Source organism: Dasypus novemcinctus, chromosome 8, assembly GCF_030445035.2.
Source record: "Dasypus novemcinctus isolate mDasNov1 chromosome 8, mDasNov1.1.hap2, whole genome shotgun sequence".
NCBI lineage: Eukaryota > Metazoa > Chordata > Mammalia > Cingulata > Dasypodidae > Dasypus > Dasypus novemcinctus.
The window spans coordinates 110555043-110575539 of NC_080680.1; the positions used below are offsets into that span (position 1 = coordinate 110555043).

The 20497-nt window shown below is 41.5% G+C and overlaps 2 long non-coding RNA genes across 3 annotated transcripts in view; one reads left to right on the forward strand and one right to left on the reverse strand.

The window, feature by feature from the left end:
- The window catches only part of LOC131279516 (uncharacterized), a 90942-nt gene that overhangs the window by 4099 nt on the left and 66346 nt on the right, over nt 1-20497 (reverse strand). The gene's annotated exons all lie outside the window — the stretch shown is intronic.
- LOC131279515 (uncharacterized) lies at nt 1504-2869 on the forward strand. Its single transcript, XR_009186930.1, has 3 exons — nt 1504-1719; nt 2476-2629; nt 2729-2869. It is a non-coding gene; the product is annotated as an uncharacterized lncRNA (long non-coding RNA).

The following is a 20497-nucleotide window of genomic DNA, read 5'->3' on the forward strand; positions in this document are numbered from 1 at the left end:
GCGCCTGGGCCTGGTGGAGGCTTCTAATTAGACGGAGGTTTTGTTTTCCCCCTGAGGAGTCTAGGCAGTCTGCGTTTGGCTCTAAAATTGAATGTTGGAACCCAAGAACCTCAGCCCCCACCCCCACCCCCAACCAGTTTACCTGTCTTGCTTCTGCCCTGAAAGACCTCCTATATTTAAGATGTTTTACATAAATTGAATCTCATTCATGCGCAGTTGATTGTATAGTTTTAGTCTCAGGAGTCTGAGATTTTACACAACCAGTAAGAGGAGAGACTCTGGAGTCAGACTGCCGAGGTTTGAACTGCGGCTCAGCCAAGTACTAGCTGTTTGACGTTCAGCATGTTCTTTAAGCTTTCTGTTTCCTAGCTCCAAATCTGTAAACTGGGCATAATGATAGTGCTTCTATCACTCGACTGTAACGAGGATTAAACAAGCAGACAATGTTTTGAGCACAGTAAGAACTGTGCTTGTTAAATAAATACACTCTAGTTCCCGATACTCTAGTCTCAATAAACTTTCGTTAATAATTGATTCCATGATCATTTAGGCACATGATGGACATTATTATAAACAGGTTTCTATCAGGCTTATAGTCATATGTTCCTATTGAAAACAAAAACAAAATACAACTCCAAATAAAGGCTTGGTATATTTGAGGATTGTTTGGCTGGAGAGTATCGGTTAAGGCTTTCGGTGGCATGGGACAGAAACTCACTCGGCCCACCTTAAGCCAACCCTGGAATCAGGAAGGCCAGGAATCAGCATTTCCAGGGATCTCAGAAGCAAGGCCCCAAGGATAATCCCTTTAGGAATGACTCCAACTATTTTCCCACTTGCATCACTCCCCAAGAGATCAGAATTTCAGTGAGAGGGTTTGATTGGTCTAAAGTCACATGCCCAATTCTGGGGCTAGTTGTTGAGAGCAGGTGTGGTACATAGATGGCTGGTCCCAAGAGAATCACAGGGAAAGGGGGGCTCTCCAAAGGAAAAGCAGGGTGCTGTTACCTAAAGAAGTGGGGTGGCTTGCTCGGCAGGTCAAAACGGCAGCTGTTCACCACATGCAGAGAGGAGGAGAAGGAAGGGTGATGCTTTCTAAAATACTGCTTATGTTTGTCCTGTAGGCCTTTCCAGGAATTTAAATGTGTTCCTCTCCTCAGAGGCAACTCCCTGAGGGGCTGTCTCAGCCTCATGCAAAAAAAAGCAAGAATCCACAATAACCATAAACTGCTTCTTTCCCTGGCCTAGTGAAGCAGATCCCCAGTTGTTTGTGTTGCATTAATTTAAATACTAATCTTTGCCTCCCATTTTCATAATGGCAATAATTTCTAGTTTAGTCAAAGCCTGTCATGCTTTCAACAAACGATAAGGTTACAAAAGCACCTGGCATATTCATGAGTCCTTTAAATAAATAGGTTTCAGTTGGGTTGGTTTTGGCTCTAAGTAGCAGAACACCCAAACTGAAGTTGCTTAAGTCAAACAAAATGTACTGGTGCACCTAACTGGACGTCCAGACATTGGACAGGCATCAGGGGGTAACGCAGCGGTTCCAGCTCCATGTCCCTGCCATCCACACGATGATTTTCTGCCCTTGTTTTCTCTCTTTTCTCCCTCTCAGGTTGGAAGAAAGAAGGCCGCGGAATTTCCAGGCCTCGTCCCACACAAAGCAGTATCTGGAGGAAGATGAGATCATTTCTTCATGCAGGTCTCAGGAAGAAGGTAACTTTCCCTAGATCCTTTTACAAACTCTCCCCTCATCTCATTGGCCCAGATGGCGTTGTGTGCCTAACCCTGAAATAACCTTTGTGGCAGAGGGAATGCCTGGCTTTGACCTGCATTTCCAAACCAGTCACTGGCAAAGAGAGTCCTCATCTCATGCCTGGTTCCCAGCTCTCAGCAAGAGGAGGAAGGTATGCTAGCGAGAAAATGCGGTAGCCGTCTTTTTTCCCCCTACATCTGAACCTCTCTGCAGCCTCACCTCCGTTATGAGGGATTTCCCACTTTAAGAGATTTAGGAGAAGGCAGAGGTCACGTCCCACTAACAATGCTGAAGACACTGTGAACTTTCTGACCTGCCTCAAAGCTAGAATGGGGGCATGTAACAGAGGCAATGCCCACCACACACACCTGTCTTGTTCGCATTCTTTTTCAACTCCCCCGTGCCAAAAGCCACGATGCCAAGAGCCAGGAACCAGCTGGAAAATGCATCTGGGCAGTAGGTGGTGACAGATTTCCAGGGACAGCAGTGGTAGTAGGGACGGTACAGTAGTGGCATCCAATGCCGGTTGCCAGATGTGGCAAATGAAAATACAGGAGGCCCTGTTGAATGAACAACGAATCGCTTTTTGGGATAATGTTTCAGTAGAAGTATGCCCCATACATTGCGTGGGACATACTTATGCTAAGAAATGCTCACTGTATATCCGAACTTCAAATTAACTAGACCCTCTGTATTTTACCCTGTATTTTATGTAGACTGGGCAGCCCCAACCCAACGGCATGCAGTTTCCACGGCTGCAGAGTGTGCGGCAGTAAAGGCAGTGGAGTCCTGAGCAGCCGGGCTGCTTCCTGGTGGCCTTTACTCCTGCTCAGTTTCCTAACCTAGCTCTGCATCGTCGCCAGAAATTCTGTGAGTATAGAATTCTGAACCGACAAACCTCAAGGTTCACAGAGATATGAAACCTGTCCTCCAGCACTGAAATCAGAATGAAACCTTGTTTTAAAACAGGAGCAACATGGCTCTGCCTCCTAAAGCCTGGGCCTTAGGACAATAAGATGCTTTGCAAACTTCTACTTCATCAGTGGCTGAAGGAAATTCACGCAACGCCATCTGCTTCAACTAACATTTGTGTAAAATAAAAATTCTAGAATGTCAGGTGTCTTCAAAATTAAGGATTATAAAATTCTAGGTAGAGAAAACCTTCCCTTTAGAGGTCTTTTCCTTTCCCCTAGCCCATCCTGAAGAGAGAAATGAACTCTTCTTAGATATGATCATCTCACAGTAAAGGTTAAGAATATGAACATATTGAAAGCCTTTAGCCTTGTGGTGGTTTGGAGCCATGGACCCCAGAAAAACATGTTCTCAGCCCTGGTGCATTCCTGTGGGTGGGACTTTTTGATGAGGGAGGTTAGTTGAGGTGTGGTCCAGCTGAGTTGGATGGGTCCTTCTCCTGTTACTGAATGCCTTACGGGGAAGATCACAGAGAGAGGAGTGCTAGAGAAAATAGCCAAAAGCTGAACGTGATGAAAGCATTGAAAGTTGGAAGAGAAGGGAGAAGCCAGGAGGGACCTCCATGTCCAGGGCCCATGGCTGCCATTCCCAGAACACTACAGTTTCTGGGAGAAAGTATTACTTTGACAATACCTTGATTTTGGACATCTAACCTCAAAACCAGAAGCCAGTAAATTCACATCGTTTAAGTCGATCCAGCAAATACTAGGTATTTGCTTTAGCCGTGAGGAAATTAAAACAAGCCTGAAACACATAGTTAATATTTTTGGTTCCTAATTTATATTTCTGTTAACTTCCTCTTAACATTGTTTGTGATTTCAGTTCCCTTTGGATCAAGGTCTGGTGCTAATTTACCAATTTAATTACACTAATAGCTATAGACTAGGAACACTGCCCTTTCCTCTTCTTTAGATCATGAAAGAAGCATGTTATCTTGCATGCATGCCCAGTATATAAACTAAAACAATTTCAACAGTTTCTGATACGAACTGCAAATACTGCATAACATCAAACACCAGCTATAGGCCTGACTTTGCCTGGAGTTAGGCCAGATGCCACAGGGTAAGGGCACTCTGCCATAGGACTGACCACACTCAGACATCAGCTGCAATTCTGGTATGTCCCAGGGCCACCCTCACATCTGACCAACTGGCTACAAATTTCAGGGGTTCCCACCACAGCCCGTGGGTTTGAAAATTCACTGGAATGACTCACAGAGCTCACGGCAAGCACTATACTTACAATTATAGTTTTATTATAGCAAAAAGAATAAAACTAAAAAGCCAAAACAAAAGACATAGCAGGTGAGGACTGGAAGGGTCTCAAACACAAGCTTCCAAGTCCTCTCCACATGGAATCAGAATGCCTCACTGTCACCTCCTTGTACATCAATGTATCTTATCAATCTTGGAAGCTCATCCAAGCTTCAGGATTATGTGGGGTTTCATTGTGCGGGCATGACAAGTGGAGTTAATGCCTACGCGGTTAACTCAATCCCCAGGGACCCACCTTTTCCCTGATATGAAGTGGCTCAAGACCCAAACCCCTCCCTATTCATGTGACTGGTCTTTCCGATGTGGCCAACTCCCACCCTAAGACTGTGGTGTAGCTCTCCCACCCTACTATCTTCTTGGCCTATGAACTATCAAGTATGGTCCTAGGCCCACCATGAAGAACAGAAGACACTCCATCAGGACCAATTCCAAAGATGTAGAAGGGGACAAAGTTGGGCCAAGATAATATACTACACCAGGGAACTATAGGTCTCTTGGCCTTATTAAGACTTTGCCAGCTTCATGCCGTCACAGCTTGTCTAGCTCTGGAAGCCAAATCCAAAGCAAAGAGTCTCATAACAATTGAAAATTTCAAATGTGAACAAGCTACTGAAACATAGGGGTGGTAGATAAATTTTTTTTTTACATCCAGCATTCATTCCACTCTTCTCACAGATCCTAATTTTCTTCATAGGGAAGTATGTGAAATACATAATGTGAAACACAGAAGGGACAGTGAAACCCAAACTGGCGCCCCACTAAAGAAGCTGAAGGGGTCCTTGGAGGCTTCTTATGCAAGATTCTACCTCTCATTGTCCCCAACCTCACCAAAGGTAGAGCATGTGACCACAATTTTGACACATTTGTGGCCACAGTGACTGGTCTCCTGGGTCAAAGCTGATGGGACACTATAAAACTTGGGTTGGAAATTTTGGGAAGGACCCTCTTGCTCTTTTTCACTATATTTGAAGTAACAGGAAGTTATGTTCCTACCACAATGAAGAGGCTTCTCTGAAAATAGGGCAAAACAGGGAATGTCAAATCAAAAGAGAAGCTAGGTCCTGGTGACATTGCTTGACCCTCTTCATTAAGCCATGCCTAGAAGTTAGACCTACCCTGGAATTTTCATTATGTGGGCTATTAAATTCTCTTTCCTGGGTCACCTGGATTTCTGTCACATAGAACAGATAGAGTTCTTGCTGGTAACAATGGTTTTCCCTTACATTGTAAGTATGAGACTGTCCAGAATGAAGAATGGCCACAAGCATAGGACCGAGCCCTTCGATTTCTAGACCACTGGTAGGCGGAGTCTCATCCAGGGTGCCCTGCTAATATGCTGTGCAACCACCTCACTTGGGTGTCTCAGCCTCCTCACCTGTCAAAAGAATATTCCTACGTGTCTTGCACTCTCGCACGGTCCTTGTGGGAACAGCAGCATGGAAGGAACAGGTATGGGAAAGCACTAGCTAAAATATTATGTTCTCATGTAATATTATATTTGCTTCCCAAATAGCTAGTAAACCTTATGGAAAGAAGCAACTGGAACCATAGTTTTCACTTATTTCCCCTCCTTTCAGGCACAATTCATTCTAAAAGCAGAGAGTATATGAGACAAATTGCATTTTAATTCAACAGACATGCAGTTCATGTTTTGCTTTTCCACCAAGAACCCATAGCTTGTTTTCAGGTGGGAATGTTTAAAGGGTAGACCATTTGGGGTTGATGAATAATTTTGATAATTCCTGCTCAATAAATGTTATCCCTTAGCTCAGGATTAAATGAAATCAATTGGCGTTTGTGTTGGGGGAGGAAGAAAGAGAGTGATACTTTCTATGCTTCGGTTATTCGATTTCTCCAGAAAGGTGAGTAATTTTCTAGATGTATCTTCTGACAAAATAATTTCATGCAACACTGCAATAAAACTCCTGTAAATTGCCAAAGGGATAAGTTGGAAGGGGGGAAAGTCTCAGCATTTCCTCATTATCTCAGAATTGTGTTGACATTGTGACTGGTACCGGGAAACATGCCGTTTTATTACTAAACAAAGTATTTATGAGTTCCTAGAATCATCAAGAAATAAAAGAGAAAGGAGATTGAAGTAACTAGAGTGAAACCGCTATTCCTCAGTCCTTGTATTTTTACAAGGAAATTTGGGCTCCCAAGAAAATCTAATTACAGCTACACAGCTAAGCCTGTTTTCCAATCTCACGTTCTCAGGAATAAAGGGTTGTTTTGTTTTGTTTTGTTTTAATCTCTGTGGCCTGACTCCTGTGTTACAAACTCAAGAAAGGCAAGATGAGCCTGGAGACAGAGTGAGAACGGATGGAAAGCACCAGAAGATGGGGTTGTAGAGTAGGCAGGGACCAGATCAAGCACAGTCTTGCAGCTCTGGTGAGTATTTTGGGTTTTATTCAGGGAGCAATGGAAAAATCATGAAGGGTTTCAAGCAGGAGAGTAACATGCCCAGATTTACATACTGTCGTGCAAAGAATAAATTATAGAGGAGCAAGAGCAGTGGAAGGAAGATGAGTTATAAAGCTATAGCCATGGCCATGAAGTGGTCTGAACCAAGGCAGTGGGAGGGAGGGAAGGAAGGGAGAAACAGGAATTAAGTAAAAATATTTTTGGAGTTGAATTAGCACAATATAATGATGTGTTATATCTGGCAGATTAAACTGGTTTTGTCCCCTCAAATTCCATTTTCCTCTTCTACCAAACACAGAATCCATGGTTTTCTGCTGGGCACTTGGCTAGCTCGAACACAGAGTATCTTCTGAGAAAATGATTTAGTGTAACACTACAATAGAACTCCTATAAACTGCCAAAGGGATAAATTGGAAGAGGGGAGCTGTGGCTAGCTATGGTCATATAATTAAGTTCTATTTGATGATAGGTGCAGGGATGTGATATATGAAACTTCTAAGACATGTCCTTGAAGGGAGGAGCATGCCCACCTTTTCTCCTTCCTGATACTTGAAACAGGAGCATCATGGCTGGAGCTCTCTCCAAACCAGGAAAATAAGGGCTGGTATTAATTACTTACATGATCCCAGTGATTTATCTGATCCTTATACACATACCTCTTTGCAATATAAACTTGACACTTCTTCCATCAAGAGATGGAGTTGATTTGCCCACCTCTTGACCATGGACTGGTCTCGTTACTTTCTCTGACCAAAAGATGCAGCAGAAGTGATGTTATAAGACTTACAAATATAGACTTCAAGAAGATTTGCAGCTTACACTCTTACCCTCTTCAATCACTGCCCTGAGACCACCATGTAAAGAAGGCCCGTCTAAATTGCTGGAGAATGAGAGGCCAAGTGGTAGAGTCATAAGTGCCCCAAACTGCAGCCAACAAAACTACACCAAATACAAAATCAGATTCTTTAAAAAGTAAAGTTCAAGACAGCCTTGGAGTAGATGGTACAGGGCACAGCTCTATTGCAGAGTGGGGGAGAAAGCGTAGAGGTCATCTGAAGGAGGCACTTTGGGGACCTGCAGACCAGGAGAGTGCTGCATGCATAGTCTCGGAAGGACTGGGGATGGAGAGATGAAGAAGCCAAAGGGTAAACCATGACTTGATGCCCCTGTGCCTGGTTATGCCACCCATCTCCCACCCCTGAGGTGAACAGCTTTGGTAAAACCTGTGGCAGAGAGGCTAACAGAGAAAGGAAAGGTCATATTCCTCCCTGGGAAGAGGGAGGGTGAGGCTTAGGGCTGAGTGTGGTTTCTCTTTGGCAAATGTAACCAGAATTACTTGAGGAGTTGGTTCAGAAGGGCTAGTTAGTGCTAGTTAGTGGAAGTTGAAGGATTCATCGCTGTGGAAGAGTTTCCTGAAGAGTGCCATCTTCTAGCCAGCTGGGAAAGTGAAGGAAGACAAGGCTTGTCTCTCCCATTTCCTTCCAAGAGGCCATAGATCTGATCTATGCCCAAATAGCAGCTCCCTGCCCCTGTTTGATAACTTAAATAGGGCAATCTTTTTTTTTTTTTTTTTTTTTTTAAGGTTAAAAAACTTACATTTAGAATTAGCCAGCTGGACCCAGTTTAGATGATTCCAGTTTTGTTGCCACATCCAAAGACTCATAGTCAGGAGCCAGTCAAATATATGCTTTCTTCTCTCCATCAAGCCTGATCAGGGTGTTGACCTTGGCCATGTCAATCGTCATAGAGCTTCTTCACAGTCTATTTGATCTGGTGTTTGTTGGCCTTGATATCCACAATGAACACAAGTGTGTTGTTGCCTTCAACCTTCTTCATGGGTGAGTCAATGGTCAGGGGCAATTTGATGATGGCATAGTGGTCAAGCTTGTTTCTCCCAGGGGTACTTCTCCAAGGATATTTGGGTTGTCTTCTGAGATGTAGCAAGTTGTGGGATCTTCTTTTTTGTGTGTGTATGGCTGTGGATGCCTTTCAGTACTGCCTTTCTAACTCTCAAATCCTTTGCTTTAGCTTCAGTTTTGGGAGGGACAGGGGCTTCCTTCTTTGCTTTTGGCACATCTTTATGAAAAGGGTCAACAGGGCAATCTTAAGGTTCTAAAATAAATTGAACCAACACCACTAGGCAAGATAGAGAAACTTATCAACAGAGTAAAATCACCAACATAATCAGATGCCTAGATATTAACAAAAGATAACAAGACATACTAAGAAACAGGAAAATGTGGCCCATCCAAAAGAATAAACCAAGAATCTAGATGAAACACAGGATTGAAGACAAGTAATCAATGATGTTCACACAAACTTCTTTAATTAATTTAAGGAGATGAAGGAAAATATGACTAAAGAGATAAAGGATATTATGATGACACAGCATAAAGAACAATTTGAAAGCCTGCAAAAAAAAAAAGTAACAGAACTTATGGGATGAAAGACATAATGGATGAAATAAAAAATATTAGAGGTCTATAACAGTAGATTTGAAATGGCAGAAGAATGAATACATGAAATCAAGGACAGAACATCTGAACTTGGATAGGAGAACAGATAGAAAAAGAATGGGGGAAAAAATGAACAGGGTCTAAAGGAATTGAATGACACATGAAATGTACAACCTTATGTGTTATAGGTGTCCAAGAAGGGGAAGAGAAAAAGAATAGAAACAATATTTGAGTAAATACAGACAGAAAAATTTTCCCTTATTAAAGACATGAATATCAATATTCAAGAAGGACAATGTACCCTAAAGAGAGTAAATCTGAATAGACATATTCTGAGACTCTACTATTCAGATTGTCAAAGGCCAAGATAAAAAGAGGATTCCAAGGGCAGCAAGAGAAAAGCTATGTATCACTTAAAAGAGAGCCTCAATAAGGCTAAGTGCCAATCTCACATCAGAAACCATGAAGTCAAGAAGGCAGTGGTACAATATATTTAGGGTACTGAAAAAGGAAAACTGCCAGCCATGAGTGCTTTATCTGGCAAAACTATCCTTCAGAAACAAAGGTGAGTTTAAAGACTTCACAGACAAACAAAAACTGAGAGAATTTGTTACCAAGAGACTGGATCTACAAGACATAGTAAAGGCTGTATTACAGCCTGAAAGGAAAAAACAAGGGTGAGAGGCCTGAAAAAGAGTGTAGAAATGAAGATTAAAGATAAGAGAAACTGAAAGGATTAAAAGATAAACAATAGTGAGATATGACAACAGGAAGCCAGGAATAAAATGGACAAAGTAAGCAACGCCTTTAAAGTAGTAACACTGAATGTTAATGGATTAAATTCCCAAATTAAAAGATATAGACTGATAGAATGGATTTTAAAAAACATGAGCCATCTATATGTTATCTACAAGAGACTCCCTTAGATGCAATGACACAATAAGCCTGAGAGTAAAAGGTTGGAAAAAGATATTCCATGCAAATAGTAATCAAAAAAGAGCTTTAGTAGCAATACTAACATTAGATAAAATAGATTTTAAATGCAACACTATTATAAGAGATGAAGATGGTCACTATATATTAATAAAAGGGACAATTCATCAAGAATAAATAATAAATATTTATGCATCTAACTAGGTGCCCCAAATACATGAGACACACACTGGTAAAACTGAAGGGATAAATAGACATCTCTACAATAAATATTAGAGACTAAAACACACCACTCTCAGCATTAGATAGGACATCTGGACAGAGGATAAATAAGGAAACTGAGAGCTTGAAAAATATGATAAATGAACTAGACCTAACAAGTATTTATAGAGCATTACACTCCAAAGCAGCAGGATGCACATTCTTCTCAAGTGTTCATGGATCTTTCTCAGGATAGATGGTATGTTGAGACATATGTCATATCTCAGGAAGTTTAAATAGATTGAAATTATACAAAGCACTTTATCCTGACCAAATTGAAATAAGTTGAAAATTAATAATAGGCAGAAAAAGGGAAAATTCACAAGTATATGGAAAGTAAACAATATGCCCTTAAGTAATCAGTGGGTCAAAGAAAAAATTGCAAGAGAAATCAGTAAATACCTTAAGACAAATGAAAATGAGAACACAACATATCAAAACTTATGAGAGGGGAGCAGATATAGCTCAAGTGATTGAGTGCCAGCTTCCCGTGTATGAGGTCCTAGGTTTGATCCCTGGTACCTCCTAAAAAAAAAGAAAAAAGAAAAAAATCAGCTCTCACTGGGGAGCAGATGTAGCTTGGTGGTTGAATGCCTGCTCCCATGTACAAGGTCCTGGGTTCAATCCCTGATACCTTCTTAAAAAGCTATGGGATACAGCAAAAGCAGTACTGAGAGGGAAATTTATAATCCTCAATGCTTATAGTAAAAAGGAAGAAAGAGATCAAATCATAGACCTAACTGCATACCTGGAGGAACAAGAAAAAGAACATCAGCAAACTATTCCCAAAGCAAGCAGAAGGAAAGAAAAAATAAAGATTAAAGCAGAAGTAAATGATATAGCGAATAAAGAACAACAGAGAGAATCAATAGAATTAAAAGTTGGTTCTTCAAGAAGATCAGCAAAATTGATAATCTCTTATGTAGATTAATAAAGGAAAAAAAGGGAGATGATGGAAATAAATAAAATGGACACTACCACGGACCATTGGTATAAATAAAAGAGATTATAAGAGGATACTTTGAACAACTGTATGCCAACAAATTTGACCATGCTGATGAAATGAACAAATACCTAGAAACACAGAACAACCTACTCTGACTCTAGAACAGAAGACCTCAACAAATGAATCACAAGTAAAGAAATTGAAACAGTCATCAAAAACCTCTCCAAAATTAAAAGTCCAGGACCAGATGGCTTCACAGGTGATTTCTACCAATCATTTAAAGAAGATTTAATGCCAATCTTAATCAAACTCTTTCCAGAAAATTGAACAGGAAGGAACACTATAAAACTCATTCTATGAAGTCAAAATTACCCTCTCATACCAAAGCCAAATAAAGGTGTTACAAAAAAAGAAAATTACAGACCACTTTCTCAAAGGAATATAATTGCAAAAATCCTCAACAAAATAGTTGCTAACTGAATTCTAAAAATACATTTTAACATTTTAAAAATTATACATCATATCAAATGGGCCTTATACCAGATATGCATGGGATGTTCAATATAAGAAAATCAACCACACACCACATTAATAAGTTGAAGGAAAAAATCATACAATCGCAATAGATGTAGAAAAGGCATTTGACAAAATACAACATTCTTTCTTGATAATAAGCACTCTGAAAAATAGGAATTGAAGGAAACTTTCTCAAAATCATAAAGAACAAGTACGAAAACCCAACAGCTAACCTTGTACTCAGTGGTGAAGACTGAAAGCTTTCCTGCTGAGATTGGGAACAAGAAAAGGATGACCACTCTCTCCACTGTTATTAAATATTGTGCTAGAAGTTCTAGCTAGAGCAATTAGGTAAGAAAAAGATATAAAGTGCACTCAGAAAGGAAAGGAAGAGGAGGGGGCAAGATGGCGGCTGAGTGAACATCCCTGTTAGAGTCTTCTGCAGGGAATCGGCTGGGCGGCGTTGGAGACTCTTTGGGACCGGATTGTTTCGGGATTTTTGCTGGTCCGGAGGTGTCTGGACATCGATTTGGAGGGAAGGTAACAGAGAGGATTCGTCTGTGAAATATACACGGAGATCCCAGCTACCTGCAGAGGATTCCCTTCTTGGGTAGGCGGAGACGAGGCATCTAGCCCCGCTCGGTGGGGCTGAGCCAGGCCGGGCCGGGCCGCGGTAGCGTTTGGAGCCGGGCGGGGCCGGTGCAGGCCCCAGCTGCGGGCCACGGTAGCGCTTGGAGCCGGGCGGGGCCGGTGCAGGCCCCGGCTGCCGGCCGCGGTAGCGCTTGGAGCCGGGCGGGGCCGGTGCAGGCCCCGGCTGCGGGCCGAGGTAGCGCTTGGAGCCGGGCGGGGCCGGTGCAGGCCCCGGCTGCGGGCCGCGGTAGCGCTTGGAGCCGGGCGGGGCCGGTGCAGGCCCCGGCTGCGGGCCGCGGTAGCGCTTGGAGCCGGGCGGGGCCGGTGCAGGCCCCGGCTGCGGGCCGCGGTAGCGCTTGGAGCCGGGCGGGGCCGGTGCAGGCCCCGGCTGCGGGCCGCGGAAGCGCTTGGAGCCGGGCGGGGCCGGTGCAGGCCCCGGCTGCGGGCCGCGGTAGCGCTTGGAGCCGGGCGGGGCCGGTTCAGGCCCCGGCTGCGGGCCGCGGTAGCGTTTGGAGCCGGGCGGGCCCGGGTCAGGCCGCAGCGGGTACGGAGCCGGGCAGGGCCGGTCCAGGCCGCGGTGGCGGGAGGGGGATGCCGGAGCCGGCTGGGCCGCTGTAGCGAGCGGAGCTGGGCGGAGCCAGGCCAGGCCAAGGCGGCGTGAGGAGCCGGGCAGAGCCGGTCCAAGCCTCCGCGGCGGGCGGAGCCGGGCCTGCGGAGGGGTTTCTGTTTTTTTTTGTTTTTTTTTTGTTTGTTTGTTTGTTTTTTTTAATTTTACTTAAATTTTTTTTTTTTTTTTTTTTTTTTTTTGAGCATCTGCAGTACTGGGGAGTTCGTGGGCCCTGGGCGGCCTATTGGGGGTTTGTGGGAAGGGAGGTGCTTGCAGACCCATTTGGGCAGACAGACGGGGGGGTTTTAGGGCAAAGCGGGGGGAAGTTGTTGTTTTAGATAGTGTTGCAATTGTGACACGTGTGTACCTGTATCTCTCTTCTCCCTATCCGTTCCCCACCGTTTGCCCATCCTCTTTTTCTTTCTTCCTTTCTTCTTGCCTTTCTTTTTTCTCTATTATAATTAGTTTTTTTGTTTGTTTGTTTGTTTTTTTTTCGGTTTTCTCTTTCCCTCTTGTCCCTCATCTTCCACTTATTTTTACTTTAATTCAAGTATACAATAGGTGCTACAGGGAACACCTCACATTTGCTGGGTTTTCCCATCCTCCACTGCCTCATTTCTGTGTGAACTGATTTAGGCTACCTACACTATCCCCCTTCCCCTGCATCTTGATATCCACTATCATCTACTGTCTCTCCTATATTCCACCCCCCACCTCCCGTTCTTTGATCCACAAAGTGTCTAACTCTTAATTTCTAATACCTTTGTTCTGTTTTCTGTCTATTATCCACTCTTGAAACTATTACCTTTCTTTTCTTTTTCCCTCTCTCATGAAAACAATAGCTGTGTAGTTCATACCATATTCCTCCCAAATTCAGTCATCAACTTCATAAAAGGTACTCTACCTACAGCTATAACTCTATACAATCTACATGAATCTAACCTCCATCCTTCCAGATCTCATATTCCTGCTTTATTAACATACATCACCAATACAACTTTACACTTTTCCCTTGCTTACACAATTGCCTTTCCCCAACACTAATACTTTCCTCTAAAGTGAACTTAACCAACAACAAGTAACTAGAATAAGAAGAAAAAAGTGACAAAGAGAAGATATAACACCTGTGCAAAAATAACAACTAATTAACCTCCAAGAGCAGACAAAGAAGCTAAGGAACTGATTAAATTCGTCAAAATAAAGAGATGACCAGAAAGCAACAAAAATCTACGAACCAAACCAATAATCAGGAAAACATGGCTGAATCCAATCAACAAACCAATAATCACGAAGGGGAGCAAAACTTGGCACAAGCAATGAAAGATCTCAGAACATTTATCACCGACAAATTTGATGCAGTAATGAAAGAGGTTAACAACATGAAGACATCACTTGGAGGGGAAATTGCAGACATACGCAAAAACATAACAGATATGATGGGAATGAACACCACAGTTCAAGAAATCAAAAATACACTTGCAGCAAATATCAGCAGACTAGAAGAGACAGAGCAGAGAATTAGTGATGTGGAAGACAGTACATCAGAAATCAAACAGATAGTAGAAGGGGTCAATAAGAAGATAGAAAAAATCCAATTAGGATTTAGGGACCTGAATGACAATGCAAAACGCTCAAACATACGTATTATAGGCATTCCAGAAGGTGAAGAGAAGGGAAAGGGGTCAGAAAGAGTGTTGCAGGAAATAATGACTGAAAACTTCCCAAATCTACTGAAAGAGACAGATGTACATATCCAAGAAGCACAGCGCACTCCACAAGTCATAAACCCCAACAGGCCCACCCCAAGACATATACTTGTCAAATTATCCAATGCTCAAGACAAAGAGAAGATCCTAAAAGCAGCAAGAGAAAAGAAAACCATCACATACAAGGGAAGCTCAATTAGATTAAGTGCTGATTTCTCTTCTGAAACCATGGAGGCAAGAAGACAGTGGTATGATATAGTCAAGGTACTAAAGGAAAAAAATTTCCAACCAAGAATACTCTATCCAGCTAAACTAGCATTCAAACATGATGGAGAGTTCAAAATATTCGCAGACAAACAGAAACTGAAAGAGTATACCAACAAGAAACCTCCCCTTCAAGAAATTCTAAAGGGAGTTCTGCAGGAAGAAAGGAAAAAACAGGAAAGGCAAAGTTGGAGGAGAGTATAAGACCAACAACAACAACAAAAAAGACAAAAAAAAAAATATACAAACAAAATATGACAAACACAAATCCAATCAAAATATGGCTAACACAAATAATTCCTTGATAGTAATAACACTGAATGTCAATGGATTAAACTCACCTATCAAAAGATTCAGACTGGGACACTGGATAAGGAAATATGACCCATCCATATGCTGTCTACAAGAGACACATCTTAGACCCAGAGACGCATGGAGATTGAAAGTGAAAGGCTGGAAAACAATCATACAAGCTAACAATAACCAAAAAAAGGCAGGAGTAGCTATATTAATATCAGACAAAATAGACTTTAAATGTGAAACAATTGTGAGAGACAAAGAAGGATACTACATTTTAGTCAAAGGGAAAATCTGTCAAGAAGATCGAACAATCATAAATATCTATGCCCCTAACAAGGGTGCCTCTAAATACGTCAGGCAAACGCTGGAAAAACTAAGTGAAAGAATAGATACATCTACAATTATAGTGGGGGATTTTAATACACCACTATCAATTCTGGACAGAACATCTCAAAAGAGAATCACCAAAGACACAAAACATCTGAATAGTATATTAGAGGAGCTCGATCTAATAGACATATATAGATCGCTACACCCAAACACAGCAGGATATACATTTTTCTCAAGCGCACATGGATCATTCTCCAAGATAGATCATATGCTAGGCCACAAAGAAAGGCTGAACAAATTCAGAAAGATTGAAATCATACAAAACATTATCTCTGACCACAGTGGAGTCAAGCTGGAGATTTGCAAGGGAAAGAAGCCCAGATTTCACACCACGATTTGGAAATTAAACAACACACTCTTAGAAAAACAGTGGGTCAAAGAGGAAATCTCAGAAGAAATCAATGACTACCTTGAAACAAATGATAATGATAACACAACATACCAAAATTTATGGGATGCAGCAAAAGCAGTACTGAGAGGGAAGTTTATAGCCATAAATTCATATATCAAAAAAGAAGAAAGAGCAAAAATTGAAGAACTAACTGCACATTTGAAGGAATTAGAAAAACAACAACAAAGTAACCCAACAGGAAGAAGAAGGAAGGAAATAACAAAGATAAGAGCAGAACTAAATGAAATAGAAAATAAGAAAGCACTTGAACAGATAAACAAGACCAAGAGCTGGTTTTTTGAGAAGATTAACAAAATTGACAAACCTTTAGCAACACTAACAAAGAAAAAAAGAGAGAAGATGCAAATACACAAAATAAGAAATGAGAAAGGCGATATCACCACTGACCCCACAGAAATAAAGACTATCATAAGAGGATATTTTGAAAAACTATATTCCAACAAAAATGACAATCTAGAGGAAATGGACAAATTCCTAGAAACACATAAACAGCCCATATTGACAAAAGAAGAAATTGATGATCTTAACAAACCAATCACAAGCAGAGAGATAGAATCAGTTATTAAAAATCTCCCAACTAAGAAGAGCCCAGGGCCAGATGGCTTCACAGGTGAATTCTATAAAACATTCCGGAAAGAACTGACACCAATCCTGCTGAAACTATTCCAAACCATCGAAACAGAAAGAACATTACCCAACTCCTTCTATGATGCCAACATTACCCTAGTACCAAAGCCAAACAAAGACATCACAAGAAAGGAAAATTACAGACCAATTTCTCTAATGAACCTAGACGCAAAAATACTTAACAAAATACTTGCTAATCGTATTCAACAACACATTAAACGAATTATACACCACGACCAAGTGGGATTCATCCCAGGTATGCAAGGATGGTTCAACATAAGAAAATCAATCAACGTAATACACCATATAAACAGATTGAAGGAAAAAAATCACATGATTATATCTATTGATGCAGAAAAAGCATTTGACAAAATACAGCACCCTTTCTTGATAAAAACACTCCAAATGATTGGAATACAAGGAAATTTTTTGAACATGATAAAGAGTATATATGAAAAACCTAAAGCCAATATTGTTTACAATGGAGAAATCCTAGACTCCTTCCCTCTAAACTCAGGAACAAGACAAGGATGCCCACTGTCGCCGTTCCTATTTAACATTGTCTTAGAAGTACTTGCTCGAGCACTGAGGCAAGAACCAGAAATAAAAGGCATTCAAATTGGAAAGGAAGACGTCAAAATTTCATTATTTGCAGATGACATGATCCTATACATAGAAAACCCTGAGAGATCTACAACGAAGATTCTAGAACTCATAAATGAGTTTAGTAAAGTCGCAGGTTATAAGATCAATGCGCAAAAATCAGTAGCATTTCTGTACACCAATAATGAGCAAGATCAGGAGGAAATCAAGAAACAAATACCATTCACAATAGTAAATAAAAAAATCAAATACTTAGGAATAAATTTAACTAAAGAGGTAAAGAACTTATACACTGAGAACTATACAAGATTGTTCAAGGAAATCAAAGAAGACCTAAATAAATGGAAGACTATTCCTTGTTCATGGATAGGAAGACTGAACATTATTAAGATGTCTATCCTACCAAAATTGATCTACACATTCAATGCAATCCCAATAAAAATCAATGCAGCCTTCTTTAAGGAACTAGAAAAACTAACTATGAAATTTATTTGGAAAGGAAAGAGACCCCGAATAGCCAAAGACATACTGAAAAAGAAAAACGAAATTGGAGGAATCACACTACCTGACTTCAAAACATACTATAAAGCTACGGTGGTGAAAACAGCATGGTATTGGCATAAGGAGAGACATATAGACCAATGGAATCGAATTGAAAGCTCTGATATAGAACCTCACATATACAACCACATAATATTCGATAAAGCCACCAAACCCTCTCAACTGGGAGAGAGTGGCCTATTCAACAAATGGTGTCTGGAGAACTGGATAGCCATATGTAGAAGAATGAAAGAGGATTACCATCTCACACCTTATACAAAGATCAACTCAAGATGGATCAAAGACCTAAATATAAAAGCCAAGACCATAAAAACCTTAGAAAGCAGTGTAGGGAAACATCTACAGGACCTTGTAATAGGTAATGGATTTATGAATATCTCACCAAAAGCACGAGCAGCAAAAGAACTAATAGATAAATGGGACTTCCTCAAAATTAAAGCCTTCTGCACCTCAAAGGAGTTTGTCAAGAAAGTAAAAAGGGAGCCCACACAGTGGGAGAAAATATTTGGCAATCAGATATCTGATAAGAAACTTATAACTTGCATATATAAAGAACTCCTACATCTTGAAAATAAAAAGATAAACAATCCATTTAAAAAATGGGAAAAAGACTTAAACAGACACTTCTCCGAAGAAGAAATACAAATGGCAAGAAAGCACATGAAAAAATGTTCCAAATCTCTAGCTATCAGGGAAATGCAAATCAAAACCACAATGAGATACCATCTTACACCCATAAGATTGGCAGCTATGAAAAAAACAGAAGAATACAAGTGCTGGAGAGGATGTGAAGGAAGGGGAACACTCATCCACTGCTGGTGGGAATGCAGAAGGATCCAACCATTCTGGAGAACAGTATGGCGGTTTCTCAAAAAACTAGCCATAGATTTGCCATATGACCCAGCAATACCACTGCTGGGAATATACCCAGCAGAACTGAAAACAAGAACACAAACCAATATATGTACACCAATGTTCATAGCAGCATTGTTCACTATTGCCAAAAGTTGGAATCAACCCAAATGCCCATCAACAGACGAGTGGATCAATAAAATGTGGTATATACACACAATGGAATACTACTCGGCTGTAAGAACAAACACACTACAAACACATGTGATAACATGGATGAATCTTGAGAACCTTATGTTGAGTGAAGCAACCCAGACATTGAAGGACAAATACTACATGACCTCAATGATATGAAATAAACAAGCTGCCCTAGATAGCAAGAGACTGAACGATAGGCTTGCAGGAAATCGGAGGGTGGAGGAAGGATATGAGCCGATGTCTGCAGGGGTGGAATTTAAGACGAGATGGTGGTAAGTATGAACACAAAGAAGAGATAAAAGGGGGGCAAGGGGTTGCCTTTGCTTGGGGCTTTGCGGGTTTGAGGGTGGCTGGGGAGGGACGGGTGGGTAACGTTGCCCAAAAGTGGGGGGAGGGAGGGGTAGCATACGAACCAGGAGAGGGTCAGGTGTTGGTGGAGAGTAAAATGCCGAGAAAATCATATCAAAATATAATAAAGAGGGTTACCTGTTTAGAATGCTCGGAGGGGAGGGTCTGATGCAGGACGGGCTCCTGGGGAATGTCTAAATGCTCATTCTGCCAGAGTGGGTGACACCATGGGGTAGAAACCCAAGTAGTGAGAGTGGGGGTGGACCCACATCCTGGGGAGGACTAATGCCATCCAATAGAGGGAACTGTATCCCTCGAGAGAAAGGGTGGCTCCCAGGGCATTGGGGCAGTTGAGCAAGTTAGGCCCTGAACACTATTCCATCTATCTCTGGAAGTGGCTCCTCAGGAAACGGAGGTTGGCTATCACTGAGGGCACTAAGGTGGAAGGGAAAATGGACGTTAAATGTGTGGAACCAAAGTAAATGGGGGGTAAGAGAGGAGTTTCTTGAGAGTACACAAGGATGGATATAAAACATGTAATATTACACCATAACATATAGGAGATGACAGACTGATAATGTAAACCATAATGTAAAACATAGGATAACTAAAAATGTAAAGAACTGTGTATCCTAAAGTATGCACCATAATGTAAATACAGATGTCACCTTGTTAGAAAGCTAATGTCTCAGACTCTGTACATCACTTTAAGTAAATATGATATGAATAGGGCGTAAGAGTATCACTGTGGAAGGGAAAAGGTTTTCTGGTGGATGTGTGGGAGTGCTGTATATTATATATATACATTGCTGTGGTCTAGGACTCCTGTGAAGAAAAGCTGAATAATTGGGGGGGGGGGGGGGGGGGGAAAAGAAAAAAATAGGATGTGGAATTTTTTCAAGTCAACATTCTTTATCTAAGTTCTTTATCTAACTTTATCCAAGTTCTTTATCTATCCTTTAAACTCATCGCTATATGCCATTCCCTAGTAAGGGACCATGACATTATATTGGGCTTCAAATTTCGGGGAGTTCTGGATCACAGAGTGTTTCAACAATGGCAATGGAGGGATACTGGTATGGGATACCAATGACAGATGATATATGACTGACAGGGAGCTGTACAGAACATATGTCCAGGGTGCATGGTAATGTTTGGATATACTCATAGTGGCAACAATTAAAAACCACAGCTGGGGGGGTACTGGGTTCCTGGCCAGTGGTGCTCTGTCGTGGTCCCTAGGGGAGCAGCGACAGTCTCCCAGGTACAGTGGTGGGGACCGGGAGGGAGTGAGGGTTCAACAGTGAGCCCCTGATACTAATGACTATGCTTGTGAGCTGATAAACCCAAAATAATAACAAGGCCTAGAGCAACTTTGTGCCTGGGAATTTCCTTCTGTCAGCCTTCATGTTACTCAAATGTGGCCAGTCTCGAAGCCAAACTCAGCATGTAAATGCA